The sequence below is a fragment of the Procambarus clarkii genome, unplaced genomic scaffold (genome assembly GCF_040958095.1).
Source record: "Procambarus clarkii isolate CNS0578487 unplaced genomic scaffold, FALCON_Pclarkii_2.0 HiC_scaffold_109, whole genome shotgun sequence".
Taxonomy (NCBI): domain Eukaryota; kingdom Metazoa; phylum Arthropoda; class Malacostraca; order Decapoda; family Cambaridae; genus Procambarus; species Procambarus clarkii.
This window is the reverse complement of record NW_027189142.1, coordinates 458,134-474,518: the sequence shown is the minus strand read 5'-3', so window position 1 is coordinate 474,518 and position 16,385 is coordinate 458,134. Positions and strand designations below refer to the sequence as shown.

General features: G+C 44.5%; 2 non-coding genes across 2 annotated transcripts; both read right to left on the bottom strand.

The window, feature by feature from the left end:
* LOC138360402 (5S ribosomal RNA) lies at positions 1 to 119 on the bottom strand. Its single transcript, XR_011226350.1, has one exon. It is a non-coding gene; the product is annotated as a 5S ribosomal RNA (ribosomal RNA).
* An 8,089-nt stretch (positions 120 to 8,208) lies between these two features.
* Positions 8,209 to 8,327, bottom strand: LOC138360401 (5S ribosomal RNA). The gene has a single exon (XR_011226349.1). It is a non-coding gene; the product is annotated as a 5S ribosomal RNA (ribosomal RNA).
* Positions 8,328 to 16,385: the final 8,058 nt, after the last annotated feature.

Genomic DNA, 16,385 nt, shown 5'->3' with positions numbered 1-16,385 from the left:
TGCCAACAGCATTTGGTGTTCCCAGGCGGTCACCCATCCAAGTACTAACCAAACCCAACGTTGCTTAACTTCGCTGATCGGACGAGAAGCGGTGTTCTCAACGTGGTATGGCCGTTGGCATGAGACTGCCTACACATTGTGGCTAATAACCAACTCTTTTAAGTCATCGCGGCAGGATACGGACCTGCTTGTGGTGTCTTAATGGTAATTGTATCCTAACATATTTTTGTCTCCTTGGCATGGATATTTAACATCGTTTATTCAGTCTTGGGTTTATGTTCTTTCGCCATTTACAGACATTTTACATCTACCTACTTCCTCAGCCTGCCCTGCCAATTTCTAATGAATTTGTGGATTTTCTTTTGTAATACAAACATGTGTGTGCTCATCTGCTCTTCAGTTTTTATGATATTTGTCTCATCTGTCCTGCTTTATGATACTTTTACAAAGAACATGAACAAATGCTTCTATTTTAGAGAAGATATGGGATCCAGGTTTCGGAGCCGTAAAACCAACCGTCGTGATTGGTGGACGAGTTGCCAGGTTGCAGCTTCTGTACCGTGCCGGCACATAAATAGGTTCGGCTCAAGCGGCGGCAGCATCATTCCCCCGTGACTGTCTGAGCGTCTCTCATCACCTTGGTTATCTCATCATCATCATGGTAGAAGCAAAGCCTACCAAGAAGGCTGCGGCTGCTGCTGCTGTGGTGGCCACCACCAGGAAACCTCGCGTCCAGGTTGCTCACCCGAAAACTAGTCAAATGGTTCTAGCCGCGGTCGCAGCACTCAAAGACCGTAAGGGCTCGTCTCTACAAGCAATCAAGAAGTACGTTGTTGCCAACAACAAAGTCGAGGCTGCCAAGATCGCCATTTACATCCGAAGATTTCTCAAGAAAGCAGTGGCTGACGGCATTCTTGTTCAGACCAAGGGAAGTGGAGCTAGTGGATCATTCAAGCTGGCCGTAGCAGAGAAGAGGGCCGTTCTAACTCCCAAGAAAGCCACCACAACCAAGAAACCATCTACAGCAGCAAAGAAGGCCGTGGTAACTCCCAAGAAAGCCGCCACAAGCAACAAACCACCTACAGCCTTGAAAAAGAAGCAGCAGCAGCAGCAGCTTGTTGTTGGGAACAAAAAGCCCAAAATAAAGAGAGCTTCAAAATCTCCCAAACCACCCAAGGCAAAGAAAGCTGTCAAGAAAACAACAAAGGCAAAATAAACGACGACATGCAAGCAGCATGAATACACATGACAATAAACATCCAGGCCTCCCCCCTCAGTGGAGGGGCCTCATATGATTCCAAAAAGAGTTTAGTTTTGTAGACAAATAAATCATTACTTTTGGGGTAGATTTACTCTGTATATTATATATATATATATATATATATATATTATATATATATATATATATATATATATATATATATATATATTTATATATACACATGGGTGAGGTGATATGGTACCAAAGTTTTGGGTAAGGTGATTGACATTTACACAAGATAAAACACGAACCAATGGGAATAAAAACATAAGAATGGAAGTAACTGCAGAAGGCCTATTGGCCCATAACACAAGCACTTCCTCTTGATGCTTCTATATTGGTTCGGAGTCTTGAAGCTATAATATATATATATATATATATATATATATATATATATATATATATATATATATATATATATATATATATATATATATATATATATATATATATATGCAACACAAAACTAAATAGTCTTGTTAGACAAATTGCCCCTATTAGAGGCAAGTTGACTAACAAGCCGAATGACTGCAATTGTTTTGAATTTGAGTTAAATCTAACATAGAAATGTAATCAAACCTAACCTAACCTATGCTACCCAAGCTAAGCTAACCTACCTAACCTAAGCTAACCCAAGCTAAGCTAACCTAACCTAACCTAACCCTAACCTAACCTAACCTAAGCTAAGCTAAACCTAACCTAACCTAACCCAGCAATTCATGATCTTAATATAATACTGTTAATTGGATAAACCAATTTGGGAAAAGAAATGTTCGAAAATAACAAAATTAACTGTGCTTGTTAGGAAAAATTGGCCTTGCATACTTGTCCCAATAGTGTGGTTCTCGCTTTTAGGTACGACATAAACGTATACCTAAGTTGAGAGAGAAAAAGATTCGCACTCAAACATGCATATCGATTGCCAGTCCTGAATTCTGGGTAGATATTCGTGTCCTCCCTTTTCATTTACCATCATTTGGATACTATCAAAACAGCTCTGAGAAGGATAAAATGAATAAAAACGGGTAGCTCACTCATGTAAAAAGGAAGAGTTGGGAAGATCTCTCTCTCTCTCTCTCTCTCTCATCTCTCTCTCTCTCTCTCTCCCCCTCACCCCCCCCCCCCCCCACCAATGATCCTGCTCTGCTAGTATATAACGTAACAAACCTTCCCCCCCCCCCCCCCTCCCTCCCCAATCAGAGTCCCTTAAGCATGCGAGGATAAAAAATAGATTTCATAAGACCCATGTGCTAGCTGATATCAAAACAATTTATGTTATCGTCTATTAAGCCCTTCAGTAAAAAAGTATAGGGACCTAATTAGGTCCCGTTTTGAGGTGGTGGTGGGGTGGAATCGATGGATTAGCCAAGCTCTTATCCGCCGAATCCGTAGAGGGTACGACCCTGGCGCTTCAGAGCGTACACCACGTCCATAGCAGTGACGGTCTTCCTCTTGGCGTGTTCCGTGTAGGTTACAGCATCAACGGATGACGTTCTCGAGGAACACCTTCAGGACGCCACGGGTCTCTTCGTAGATGAGACCCGAAATTACGCTTCACGCCGCCACGACGAGCTAAGCGGACGAATAGCGGGCTTGGTGATGCCCTGGATGTTGTCACGTAGCACCTTACGATGAAACGCTTGGCGCCACCCTTTCCGAGTCCCTTGCCTCCTTGCCGCGTCCAGTCATGGTGTTGAAGTTGTGTGAATCGAATTGACGAATGCCCGCACGATTTCCCGACTATATCCCATCAAGCGGACGTACTAGTAGCATTGCAAACTCCTGCCTGCCCTTACTTTACGCTTGTGGTCGAGTAGACACGGCTTTCTCACAACGCTTTCAAAACTGCAGTTGCCTACTCGTCTGTTTCACGTCCCTGTGAAATGACTTTTGCACAAATCCAAAAATAGAGCAAAATCAGCGATAATAGTGATTGAGGTGAGCCGCCTGTTGGCTGCAGCCAGAGGAAGGAGGGGAGGGGCAACGGGGTGACGTAGGCGAGTCGAGCAGCCATGGCGCTCGAAGCAAGCGCCTCGAGACGGCGTATATAAGCAAAAAATTTTTCGGCGCCGGCCATCACAAACCACAGTTGTTCACCATGGCTCGCACCAAGCAGACTGCTCGCAAGTCCACGGGAGGCAAGGCTCCTCGTAAGCAGCTGGCCACCAAGGCAGCACGCAAGTCTGCTCCTGCCACAGGGGGTGTGAAGAAGCCTCACCGTTACAGGCCCGGAACGGTCGCCCTGCGTGAGATCCGTCGTTACCAGAAGAGCACCGAGTTGCTCATCAGGAAACTTCCTTCCAGCGTCTGGTGCGCGAGATTGCCCAGGACTTCAAGACCGATCTTCGCTTCCAGTCGTCTGCCGTCAATGGCTTTACAGGAGGCATCCGAGGCTTACCTGGTCGGTCTCTTCGAGGACACTAACCTCTGTGCCATCCACGCCAAGCGTGTCACCATCATGCCAAAGGACATTCAGCTTGCTCGCCGTATCCGTGGAGAGCGTGCATAAGCTAAATCGACCACCTAGTATACACCAAACTCGGCCCTTCTCAGGGCCAAAATATCCTTCTAAGGAGATTTCAGACATTCCTAGCATCAGTCATATGAATTAACCTTCATCTACACATATAATAAATAAATAAATAAATAAACAAATACACTAATTTAGGTGTCATAACATACACGTGATATCAATAAATCAAGTCATTTGTAGTACAACCTGTTCTCTTACAAACAAAACGCCGTCGCTTTTCGCTCTTATGCACTGTCAATGATCACCCCCCCCCCCCCCCCCCCCCAAAATAAAAATTGTCATACTGTACTAGAAATAAAAGCAGCTTGTATAAGTGACATACTGTCCAGTCCTGTTTTATTCTGTTTTCGGTCCTCTGGCTTAATCTGTTAAGTTAGGAGATGACATTTTAAATTAACCGTTTTCTTGACATTTTCAAACCTAAGAGGGTGGCCTGCATAGTAATCCTAATGTGGAACATAACAATGAATCTCTAATCTCTAGAAAAAAAAAAATACCGAGTGCTTATATGTGTTGAGAGAGAGAGAGAGAGAGAGAGAGAGAGAGAGAGAGAGAGAGAGAGAGAGAGAGAGAGAGAGAGAGAGAGAGAGAGAGAGAGAGAGAGAGAGAGACACAGACAGACAGACAGACAGACAAGACAGAGACAGACAAGACAGAGACAGACAGACAGACAGACAGACAGAGACTGAGAGAGAGAAACACACACAGACAGTTTCATAAATATTCTCATTTTATAGCTATTTGCTTTCAGTGACAGAGGTTTTTGTTATAATAGTATTGGTGTCTAACACTCACAATCTCTTTAGAAATTAAAGTGTGGCTCCAATGGAGCCGAGTTTGTTGGTTTGAGGCCAAGCCACCACCACAGGGCAGTAAGTAAGCCGTTTACTTGGAGGAGGTGTACTTGGTGACGGCCTTAGTGCCCTCAGAGACGGCGTGCTTGGCCAGTTCTCCGGGCAACAGGAGCCTTACAGCCGTCTGGATCTCCCGACTGGTAATGGTGGAACGCTTGTTGTAGTGGGCCAGGCGAGAAGCCTCGGCGGCGATGCGCTCGAAGATGTCGTTCACGAACGAGTTCATGATCGACATGGCTTTGGAAGAGATACCAGTGTCGGGGTGGACCTGCTTCAGCACTTTGTAGATGTAGATGCTGTAGCTCTCCTTCCTCCTGCGCTTCTTTTTCTTATCGCCCTTGGCAATGGCCTTCTGGGCCTTTCCGGCCTTCTTGGCAGCCTTTCCAGATGCCTTGGGTGGCATGATGATGCTCGTGCTGGCTGGCGTTGCGATACAATAATGAACTTTTGCGCGAGGCGAGCTTTCCTTTTATATCCCGCTCGCGACTCAGCTCAGAGCGGGTCGCGTGGCGGAGCGCGCTGATTGGTCAGTGGCGGGCTCCCTTGATCCTGAGCGGGGTATATAACACGAAGCTCGATCTGCGGGGCGGCATAAAACACCACAAACCCACAACAGCAGCAGCAATGTCAGGACGCGGCAAGGGAGGCAAAGTGAAGGGCAAGTCAAAGTCTCGCTCCAGCAGGGCCGGACTTCAGTTCCCCGTGGGCAGAATTCACCGTCTGCTGCGTAAGGGCAACTACGCCGAACGCGTCGGTGCTGGCGCTCCTGTCTACCTGGCAGCCGTCATGGAATACCTCGCTGCCGAAGTTCTGGAGCTCGCCGGTAATGCCGCACGTGACAACAAGAAGACCCGTATCATCCCACGTCACTTGCAGTTGGCCATCCGCAACGACGAAGAACTCAACAAACTTCTGTCTGGCGTAACCATTGCACAGGGAGGTGTTCTTCCAAACATTCAGGCAGTTCTTTTGCCAAAGAAGACAGAGAAGAAGTAAGCACTTCTGCCACCCACCACGACAAATACCATAACCAGGCTCCATCCGGAGCCACACACACTTTAATAGAGAGATTCAAGTAGACAATCAACTTTCAAACATTAATAATAACATTTATATTGATTTCATTTGGAATGTGTACATAACAAACAAACAAAACAAAATTATAGGGGATATTCAGCATCACTTGGAATATTAACCAATCATATAAATCCAATATATATTTTATATTTTACTTTAAGCGAGGAATTCATATTATATTAATTTTTAATCATACAAATGAACAAAAGCAATTCTTCACTAGACGTAATGAATGAATAAATGATCAAGGTTTTAATGTGTTTCATGAATATATATATATATATATATATATATATATATATATATATATATATATATATATATATATATATATATATATATATATATATATATATATATATATATATAATATATATATATATATTATAATACTTGTGAACCAGAATATGTTTGAGCAGCAGCGATCGTGCCTGCCATTGGCCGAAGTGCAACAATTCAAATAATTTAAAGGGCCTGCTCGGGTATATAAGAGAGGCTGGGAGACTGGGGCCGGTGGTGGGTGATGGGTGATGAGTGATGGTGTGGTGTGGTATGGTGTTGTTAAGAGTTGATTTACGGCCAGCCAGCCAGCTGCAGCCAAGGCAGGGCAGGGCAGGGCAAGGCAAGGCAAGGCAAGGCAAGGCAAGGCAAGGCAAGGCAATAACAGGACAGGACAGGCAAGGCAAGGCAAGGCAAGGCAAGGCAAGCAGGCGGGCGGGCGGGCGGGCGGGCGGGCGGGCGGGCAGGCAGGCAGGCAGGCAGCCAGCCAGCCAGCCAGCCAGCCAGCCAGCCAGCCAGCCAGCCAGCCAGCCAGCCAGCCAGCCAGCCAGCCAGCCAGCCAGGCAGCAGGCAGGCAGGCAGGCAGGCAGGCAGCAGGCAGGCAGCCAGCCAGCCAGCCAGCCAGCCAGCCAGCCAGCCAGCCACCACTCCCACTTTGTATTTATATGCATTCAATTTATATTCAAACATTATATATGTTAAGGGCCTAGTTTTAGTGTTTATTTTAAAAATGACAAACATCGAGTCGTTTTACCAGTCCTTTAGCGTTAACGGTGATGCATTTTAAAACTGAACAGAAATCACCTTTTCTGGATATATCAAATATCGAATCCGCTTAATGTGCCTACAATTCAATCATTCAAAAAATACATAATTTACATCATGCCTTTTCATAGAACAGACAATAAGATTTGAGACAATAAGAACTTTACTTTTATAACTAAAGTTGCACAATTATACCAACTCTATGGTGGCTGGGTGGTAAGGTGTGTGGCTGGTATTTTGGAAGTCGCGAGTTCAAACGACCCAATGGGAATAATACTTTTTTTTTTTTGCCATACAATCTTCCTAATACTATTATGTAGGTTTGTGTGTGTGTTTTTTTATTCATTCTTTGGTTTTATAGATGACATACATATTGACTCCTTTTACCGGTCCTTAATTAGGCTCTGGGGAAGCAATGGTGGTGGTGGTGGTGGTGGTGCATTTAAAACTAAACCAAAAATCACCAGTTCTGGACGCGTCAAATATCATATCCGCTTAATGTGTCTACAACCTAATTACTTAAAACTACACTATTTAATTCATTCATATCATGTGCATATTGGTCATTATGCTCATACAACCGACATCAAAATTTATTTTCATTATTAGAATCATACATTTCATCAAGTAATACAGATACAAAGAGATTTTCTTTCTGAGAAGACCGTTAGTATTGGCTTGCAGGCAGGCAGGCAGGCAGGCAGGCATTTGAGGGTTATTATTTCGCCTGTTGATTGGGGGGAGGGTTGATGTGTTAGGGGGTTTTCGGTTAGATGTGGTGGTGGTGATTGGTGGTGATTGGTGGTGATTGGTGGTGATTGGTGGTGATTGGTGGTGGTGGTGGTGGTGGTAGTAGGTGGGAGTTGGGGGGGGGGGGGGGGGGGGGGGGGGGGGGGGGGGGGGGGGGGGGGGGGGGGGAAGGGGGGGAGGGGAATGATGGTCTGTGGATTCGTTCTCCGTACCCTTTACATATAAGCAAAAATATGCCTTCTTGTGGGTATAGAAACATTAACACAAATTATATCAGTAACTGATATTGTAGCCTTTTAAACAGAAAAGATTTGTACATACAAATACTTTTTAATTATCATTTATTTGTGGAAATGGCATTTACGTCATTAAATTGATACCTCAGCATCAAGCTTGTGTCCTGCAGCAGTGGTCCAGTGGTAAAGTGTATATAAGTGATGCGTATTCTTGGAGTTGCGAGTTCAAACCCGGATTAAGCTATATATATATACAACATGTTTTGTTTTGGTTGTTTGTTTTTGTATAAAGCCTCACACAATATCTATATTAAGCGAGTTTGTTTTAAACATGACATACATATTAATTCATTTTACCAGGCCTTATTCCACACAACTCCGTGAATTTCCCGTGGAGCCAGCCATTCAAACAAAAACAAACGAAACAAAACAAAACAAAACAAAAAACATTATTGCCAACAGCATTTGGTGTTCCCAGGCGGTCACCCATCCAAGTACTAACCAAACCCAACGTTGCTTAACTTCGCTGATCGGACGAGAAGCGGTGTTCTCAACGTGGTATGGCCGTTGGCATGAGACTGCCTACACATTGTGGCTAATAACCAACTCTTTTAAGTCATCGCGGCAGGATACGGACCTGCTTGTGGTGTCTTAATGGTAATTGTATCCTAACATATTTTTGTCTCCTTGGCATGGATATTTAACATCGTTTATTCAGTCTTGGGTTTATGTTCTTTCGCCATTTACAGACATTTTACATCTACCTACTTCCTCAGCCTGCCCTGCCAATTTCTAATGAATTTGTGGATTTTCTTTTGTAATACAAACATGTGTGTGCTCATCTGCTCTTCAGTTTTTATGATATTTGTCTCATCTGTCCTGCTTTATGATACTTTTACAAAGAACATGAACAAATGCTTCTATTTTAGAGAAGATATGGGATCCAGGTTTCGGAGCCGTAAAACCAACCGTCGTGATTGGTGGACGAGTTGCCAGGTTGCAGCTTCTGTACCGTGCCGGCACATAAATAGGTTCGGCTCAAGCGGCGGCAGCATCATTCCCCCGTGACTGTCTGAGCGTCTCTCATCACCTTGGTTATCTCATCATCATCATGGTAGAAGCAAAGCCTACCAAGAAGGCTGCGGCTGCTGCTGCTGTGGTGGCCACCACCAGGAAACCTCGCGTCCAGGTTGCTCACCCGAAAACTAGTCAAATGGTTCTAGCCGCGGTCGCAGCACTCAAAGACCGTAAGGGCTCGTCTCTACAAGCAATCAAGAAGTACGTTGTTGCCAACAACAAAGTCGAGGCTGCCAAGATCGCCATTTACATCCGAAGATTTCTCAAGAAAGCAGTGGCTGACGGCATTCTTGTTCAGACCAAGGGAAGTGGAGCTAGTGGATCATTCAAGCTGGCCGTAGCAGAGAAGAGGGCCGTTCTAACTCCCAAGAAAGCCACCACAACCAAGAAACCATCTACAGCAGCAAAGAAGGCCGTGGTAACTCCCAAGAAAGCCGCCACAAGCAACAAACCACCTACAGCCTTGAAAAAGAAGCAGCAGCAGCAGCAGCTTGTTGTTGGGAACAAAAAGCCCAAAATAAAGAGAGCTTCAAAATCTCCCAAACCACCCAAGGCAAAGAAAGCTGTCAAGAAAACAACAAAGGCAAAATAAACGACGACATGCAAGCAGCATGAATACACATGACAATAAACATCCAGGCCTCCCCCCTCAGTGGAGGGGCCTCATATGATTCCAAAAAGAGTTTAGTTTTGTAGACAAATAAATCATTACTTTTGGGGTAGATTTACTCTGTATATTATATATATATATATATATATATATATATATATATATATATATATATATATATATATATATATATATATATATTTATATACACATGGGTGAGGTGATATGGTACCAAAGTTTTGGGTAAGGTGATTGACATTTACACAAGATAAAACACGAACCAATGGGAATAAAAACATAAGAATGGAAGTAACTGCAGAAGGCCTATTGGCCCATAACACAAGCACTTCCTCTTGATGCTTCTATATTGGTTCGGAGTCTTGAAGCTATAATATATATATATATATATATATATATATATATATATATATATATATATATATATATATATATATATATATATATATATATATATGCACACAAAACTAAATAGTCTTGTTAGACAAATTGCCCCTATTAGAGGCAAGTTGACTAACAAGCCGAATGACTGCAATTGTTTTGAATTTGAGTTAAATCTAACATAGAAATGTAATCAAACCTAACCTAACCTATGCTAACCCAAGCTAAGCTAACCTAACCTAACCTAAGCTAACCCAAGCTAAGCTAACCTAACCTAACCTAACCTAACCTAACCTAACCTAAGCTAAGCTAACCTAACCTAACCTAACCCAGCAATTCATGATCTTAATATAATACTGTTAATTGGATAAACCAATTTGGAAAGAAATGTTCGAAAATAACAAAATTAACTGTGCTTGTTAGGAAAATTGGGCCTTGCATACTTGTCCCAATAGTGTGGTTCTCGCTTTTAGGTACGACATAAACGTATACCTAAGTTGAGAGAGAAAAAGATTCGCACTCAAACATGCATATCGATTGCCAGTCCTGAATTCTGGGTAGATATTCGTGTCCTCCCTTTTCATTTACCATCATTTGGATACTATCAAAACAGCTCTGAGAAGGATAAAATGAATAAAACGGGTAGCTCACTCATGTAAAAAGGAAGAGTTGGGAAAGATCTCTCTCTCTCTCTCTCTCTCTCTCTCTCTCTCTCTCTCTCCCCCCCCCCCCCCCCCCCCCCCCCACCAATGATCCTGCTCTGCTAGTATATAACGTAACAAACCTTCCCCCCCCCCCCCCCTCCCTCCCCAATCAGAGTCCCTTTAAGCATGCGAGGATAAAAAATAGATTTCATAAGACCCAATGTGCTAGCTGATATCAAAACAATTTATGTTATCGTCTATTAAGCCCTTCAGTAAAAAAAGTATAGGGACCTAATTAGGTCCCGTTTTGAGGTGGTGGTGGGTGGAATCGATGGATTAGCCAAGCTCTTATCCGCCGAATCCGTAGAGGGTACGACCCTGGCGCTTCAGAGCGTACACCACGTCCATAGCAGTGACGGTCTTCCTCTTGGCGTGTTCCGTGTAGGTTACAGCATCACGGATGACGTTCTCGAGGAACACCTTCAGGACGCCACGGGTCTCTTCGTAGATGAGACCCGAAATACGCTTCACGCCGCCACGACGAGCTAAGCGACGAATAGCGGGCTTGGTGATGCCCTGGATGTTGTCACGTAGCACCTTACGATGACGCTTGGCGCCACCCTTTCCGAGTCCCTTGCCTCCCTTGCCGCGTCCAGTCATGGTGTTGAAGTTGTGTGAATCGAATTGACGAATGCCCGCACGATTTCCCGACTATATCCCATCAAGCGGACGTACTAGTAGCATTGCAACTCCTGCCTGCCCTTACTTTACGCTTGTGGTCGAGTAGACACGGCTTTCTCACAACGCTTTCAAAACTGCAGTTGCCTACTCGTCTGTTTCACGTCCCTGTGAAATGACTTTTGCACAAATCCAAAAAATAGAGCAAAATCAGCGATAATAGTGATTGAGGTGAGCCGCCTGTTGGCTGCAGCCAGAGGAAGGAGGGGAGGGGCAACGGGGTGACGTAGGCGAGTCGAGCAGCCAATGGCGCTCGAGCAAGCGCCTCGAGACGGCGTATATAAGCAAAAATTTTTCGGCGCCGGCCATCACAAACCACAGTTGTTCACCATGGCTCGCACCAAGCAGACTGCTCGCAAGTCCACGGGAGGCAAGGCTCCTCGTAAGCAGCTGGCCACCAAGGCAGCACGCAAGTCTGCTCCTGCCACAGGGGGTGTGAAGAAGCCTCACCGTTACAGGCCCGGAACGGTCGCCCTGCGTGAGATCCGTCGTTACCAGAAGAGCACCGAGTTGCTCATCAGGAAACTTCCCTTCCAGCGTCTGGTGCGCGAGATTGCCCAGGACTTCAAGACCGATCTTCGCTTCCAGTCGTCTGCCGTCATGGCTTTACAGGAGGCATCCGAGGCTTACCTGGTCGGTCTCTTCGAGGACACTAACCTCTGTGCCATCCACGCCAAGCGTGTCACCATCATGCCAAAGGACATTCAGCTTGCTCGCCGTATCCGTGGAGAGCGTGCATAAGCTAAATCGACCACCCTAGTATACACCAAACTCGGCCCTTCTCAGGGCCAAAATATCCTTCTAAGGAGATTTCAGACATTCCTAGCATCAGTCATATGAATTAACCTTCATCTACACATATAATAAATAAATAAATAAATAAACAAATACACTAATTTAGGTGTCATACATACACGTGATATCAATAAATCAAGTCATTTGTAGTACAACCTGTTCTCTTACAAACAAAACGCCGTCGCTTTTCGCTCTTATGCACTGTCAAGGATCACCCACCCCCCCCCCCCCCCCCCCAAAATAAAAATTGTCATACTGTACTAGAAATAAAAGCAGCTTGTATAAGTGACATACTGTCCAGTCCTGTTTTATTCTGTTTTCGGTCCTCTGGCTTAATCTGTTAAGTTAGGAGATGACATTTTAAATTAACCGTTTTCTTGACATTTTCAAACCTAAGAGGGTGGCCTGCATAGTAATCCTAATGTGGAACATAACAATGAATCTCTAATCTCTAGAAAAAAAAAAGATACCGAGTGCTTATATGTGTTGAGAGAGAGAGAGAGAGAGAGAGAGAGAGAGAGAGAGAGAGAGAGAGAGAGAGAGAGAGAGAGAGAGAGAGAGAGAGAGAGAGAGACAGACAGACAGACAGACAAGACAGAGACAGACAAGACAGAGACAGACAGACAGACAGACAGACAGAGACTGAGAGAGAGAAACACACACAGACAGTTTCATAAATATTCTCATTTTATAGCTATTTGCTTTCAGTGACAGAGGTTTTTGTTATAATAGTATTGGTGTCTAACACTCACAATCTCTTTAGAAATTAAAGTGTGGCTCCAATGGAGCCGAGTTTGTTGGTTTGAGGCCAAGCCACCACCACAGGGCAGTAAGTAAGCCGTTTACTTGGAGGAGGTGTACTTGGTGACGGCCTTAGTGCCCTCAGAGACGGCGTGCTTGGCCAGTTCTCCGGGCAACAGGAGCCTTACAGCCGTCTGGATCTCCCGACTGGTAATGGTGGAACGCTTGTTGTAGTGGGCCAGGCGAGAAGCCTCGGCGGCGATGCGCTCGAAGATGTCGTTCACGAACGAGTTCATGATCGACATGGCTTTGGAAGAGATACCAGTGTCGGGGTGGACCTGCTTCAGCACTTTGTAGATGTAGATGCTGTAGCTCTCCTTCCTCCTGCGCTTCTTTTTCTTATCGCCCTTGGCAATGGCCTTCTGGGCCTTTCCGGCCTTCTTGGCAGCCTTTCCAGATGCCTTGGGTGGCATGATGATGCTCGTGCTGGCTGGCGTTGCGATACAATAATGAACTTTTGCGCGAGGCGAGCTTTCCTTTTATATCCCGCTCGCGACTCAGCTCAGAGCGGGTCGCGTGGCGGAGCGCGCTGATTGGTCAGTGGCGGGCTCCCTTGATCCTGAGCGGGGTATATAACACGAAGCTCGATCTGCGGGGCGGCATAAAACACCACAAACCCACAACAGCAGCAGCAATGTCAGGACGCGGCAAGGGAGGCAAAGTGAAGGGCAAGTCAAAGTCTCGCTCCAGCAGGGCCGGACTTCAGTTCCCCGTGGGCAGAATTCACCGTCTGCTGCGTAAGGGCAACTACGCCGAACGCGTCGGTGCTGGCGCTCCTTGTCTACCTGGCAGCCGTCATGGAATACCTCGCTGCCGAAGTTCTGGAGCTCGCCGGTAATGCCGCACGTGACAACAAGAAGACCCGTATCATCCCACGTCACTTGCAGTTGGCCATCCGCAACGACGAAGAACTCAACAAACTTCTGTCTGGCGTAACCATTGCACAGGGAGGTGTTCTTCCAAACATTCAGGCAGTTCTTTTGCCAAAGAAGACAGAGAAGAAGTAAGCACTTCTGCCACCCACCACGACAAATACCATAACCAGGCTCCATCCGGAGCCACACACACTTTAATAGAGAGATTCAAGTAGACAATCAACTTTCAAACATTAATAATAACATTTATATTGATTTCATTTGGAATGTGTACATAACAAACAAACAAAACAAAATTATAGGGGATATTCAGCATCACTTGGAATATTAACCAATCATATAAATCCAATATATATTTTATATTTTACTTTAAGCGAGGAATTCATATTATATTAATTTTTAATCATACAAATGAACAAAAGCAATTCTTCACTAGACGTAATGAATGAATAAATGATCAAGGTTTTAATGTGTTTCATGAATATATATATATATTATATATATATATATAATATATATATATATATATATATATATAATATATATATATATATATATATATATAATATAATATAATATAATATATTATAATACTTGTGAACCAGAATATGTTTGAGCAGCAGCGATCGTGCCTGCCATTGGCCGAAGTGCAACAATTCAAATAATTTAAAGGGCCTGCTCGGGTATATAAGAGAGGCTGGGAGACTGGGGCCGGTGGTGGGTGATGGGTGATGAGTGATGGTGTGGTGTGGTATGGTGTTGTTAAGAGTTGATTTACGGCCAGCCAGCCAGCTGCAGCCAAGGCAGGGCAGGGCAGGGCAAGGCAAGGCAAGGCAAGGCAAGGCAAGGCAAGGCAAGGCAATAACAGGACAGGACAGGCAAGGCAAGGCAAGGCAAGGCAAGGCAAGCAGGCGGGCGGGCGGGCGGGCGGGCGGGCGGGCAGGCAGGCAGGCAGGCAGCCAGCCAGCCAGCCAGCCAGCCAGCCAGCCAGCCAGCCAGCCAGCCAGCCAGCCAGCCAGCCAGCCACCAGCCACCAGCCAAGCAGGCAGGCAGGCAGGCAGGCAGGCAGGCAGGCAGGCAGGCAGCCAGCCAGCCAGCCAGCCAGCCAGCCAGCCAGCCAGCCAGCCAGCCACTCCCACTTTGTATTTATATGCATTCAATTTATATTCAAACATTATATATGTTAAGGGCCTAGTTTTAGTGTTTATTTTAAAAATGACAAACATCGAGTCGTTTTACCAGTCCTTTAGCGTTAACGGTGATGCATTTTAAAACTGAACAGAAATCACCTTTTCTGGATATATCAAATATCGAATCCGCTTAATGTGCCTACAATTCAATCATTCAAAAAATACATAATTTACATCATGCCTTTTCATAGAACAGACAATAAGATTTGAGACAATAAGAACTTTACTTTTATAACTAAAGTTGCACAATTATACCAACTCTATGGTGGCTGGGTGGTAAGGTGTGTGGCTGGTATTTTGGAAGTCGCGAGTTCAAACGACCCAATGGGAATAATACTTTTTTTTTTTTGCCATACAATCTTCCTAATACTATTATGTAGGTTTGTGTGTGTGTTTTTTTATTCATTCTTTGGTTTTATAGATGACATACATATTGACTCCTTTTACCGGTCCTTAATTAGGCTCTGGGGAAGCAATGGTGGTGGTGGTGGTGGTGGTGCATTTAAAACTAAACCAAAAATCACCAGTTCTGGACGCGTCAAATATCATATCCGCTTAATGTGTCTACAACCTAATTACTTAAAACTACACTATTTAATTCATTCATATCATGTGCATATTGGTCATTATGCTCATACAACCGACATCAAAATTTATTTTCATTATTAGAATCATACATTTCATCAAGTAATACAGATACAAAGAGATTTTCTTTCTGAGAAGACCGTTAGTATTGGCTTGCAGGCAGGCAGGCAGGCAGGCATTTGAGGGTTATTATTTCGCCTGTTGATTGGGGGGAGGGTTGATGTGTTAGGGGGTTTTCGGTTAGATGTGGTGGTGGTGATTGGTGGTGATTGGTGGTGATTGGTGGTGATTGGTGGTGATTGGTGGTGGTGTGTGGTGGTAGTAGGTGGGAGTTGGGGGGGGGGGGGGGGGGGGGGAAGGGGAGGGGAATGATGGTCTGTGGATTCGTTCTCCGTACCCTTTACATATAAGCAAAAATATGCCCTTCTTGTGGGTATAGAAACATTAACACAAATTATATCAGTAACTGATATTGTAGCCTTTTAAACAGAAAGATTTGTACATACAAATACTTTTTAATTATCATTTATTTGTGAAATGGCATTTACGTCATTAAATTGATACCTCAGCATCAAGCTTGTGTCCTGCAGCAGTGGTCCAGTGGTAAAGTGTATATAAGTGATGCGTATTCTTGGAGTTGCGAGTTCAACCCGGATTAAGCTATATATATACAACATGTTTTGTTTTGGTTGTTTGTTTTTGTATAAAGCCTCACACAATATCTATATTAAGCGAGTTTGTTTTAAACATGACATACATATTAATTCATTTTACCAGGCCTTATTCCACACAACTCCGTGAATTTCCCGTGGAGCCAGCCATTCAAACAAAAAACAAACGACAAAACAAAACAAAACAAAAAACATTATTGCCAACAGCATTTGGTGTTCCCAGGCGGTCACCATCCAAGTACTAA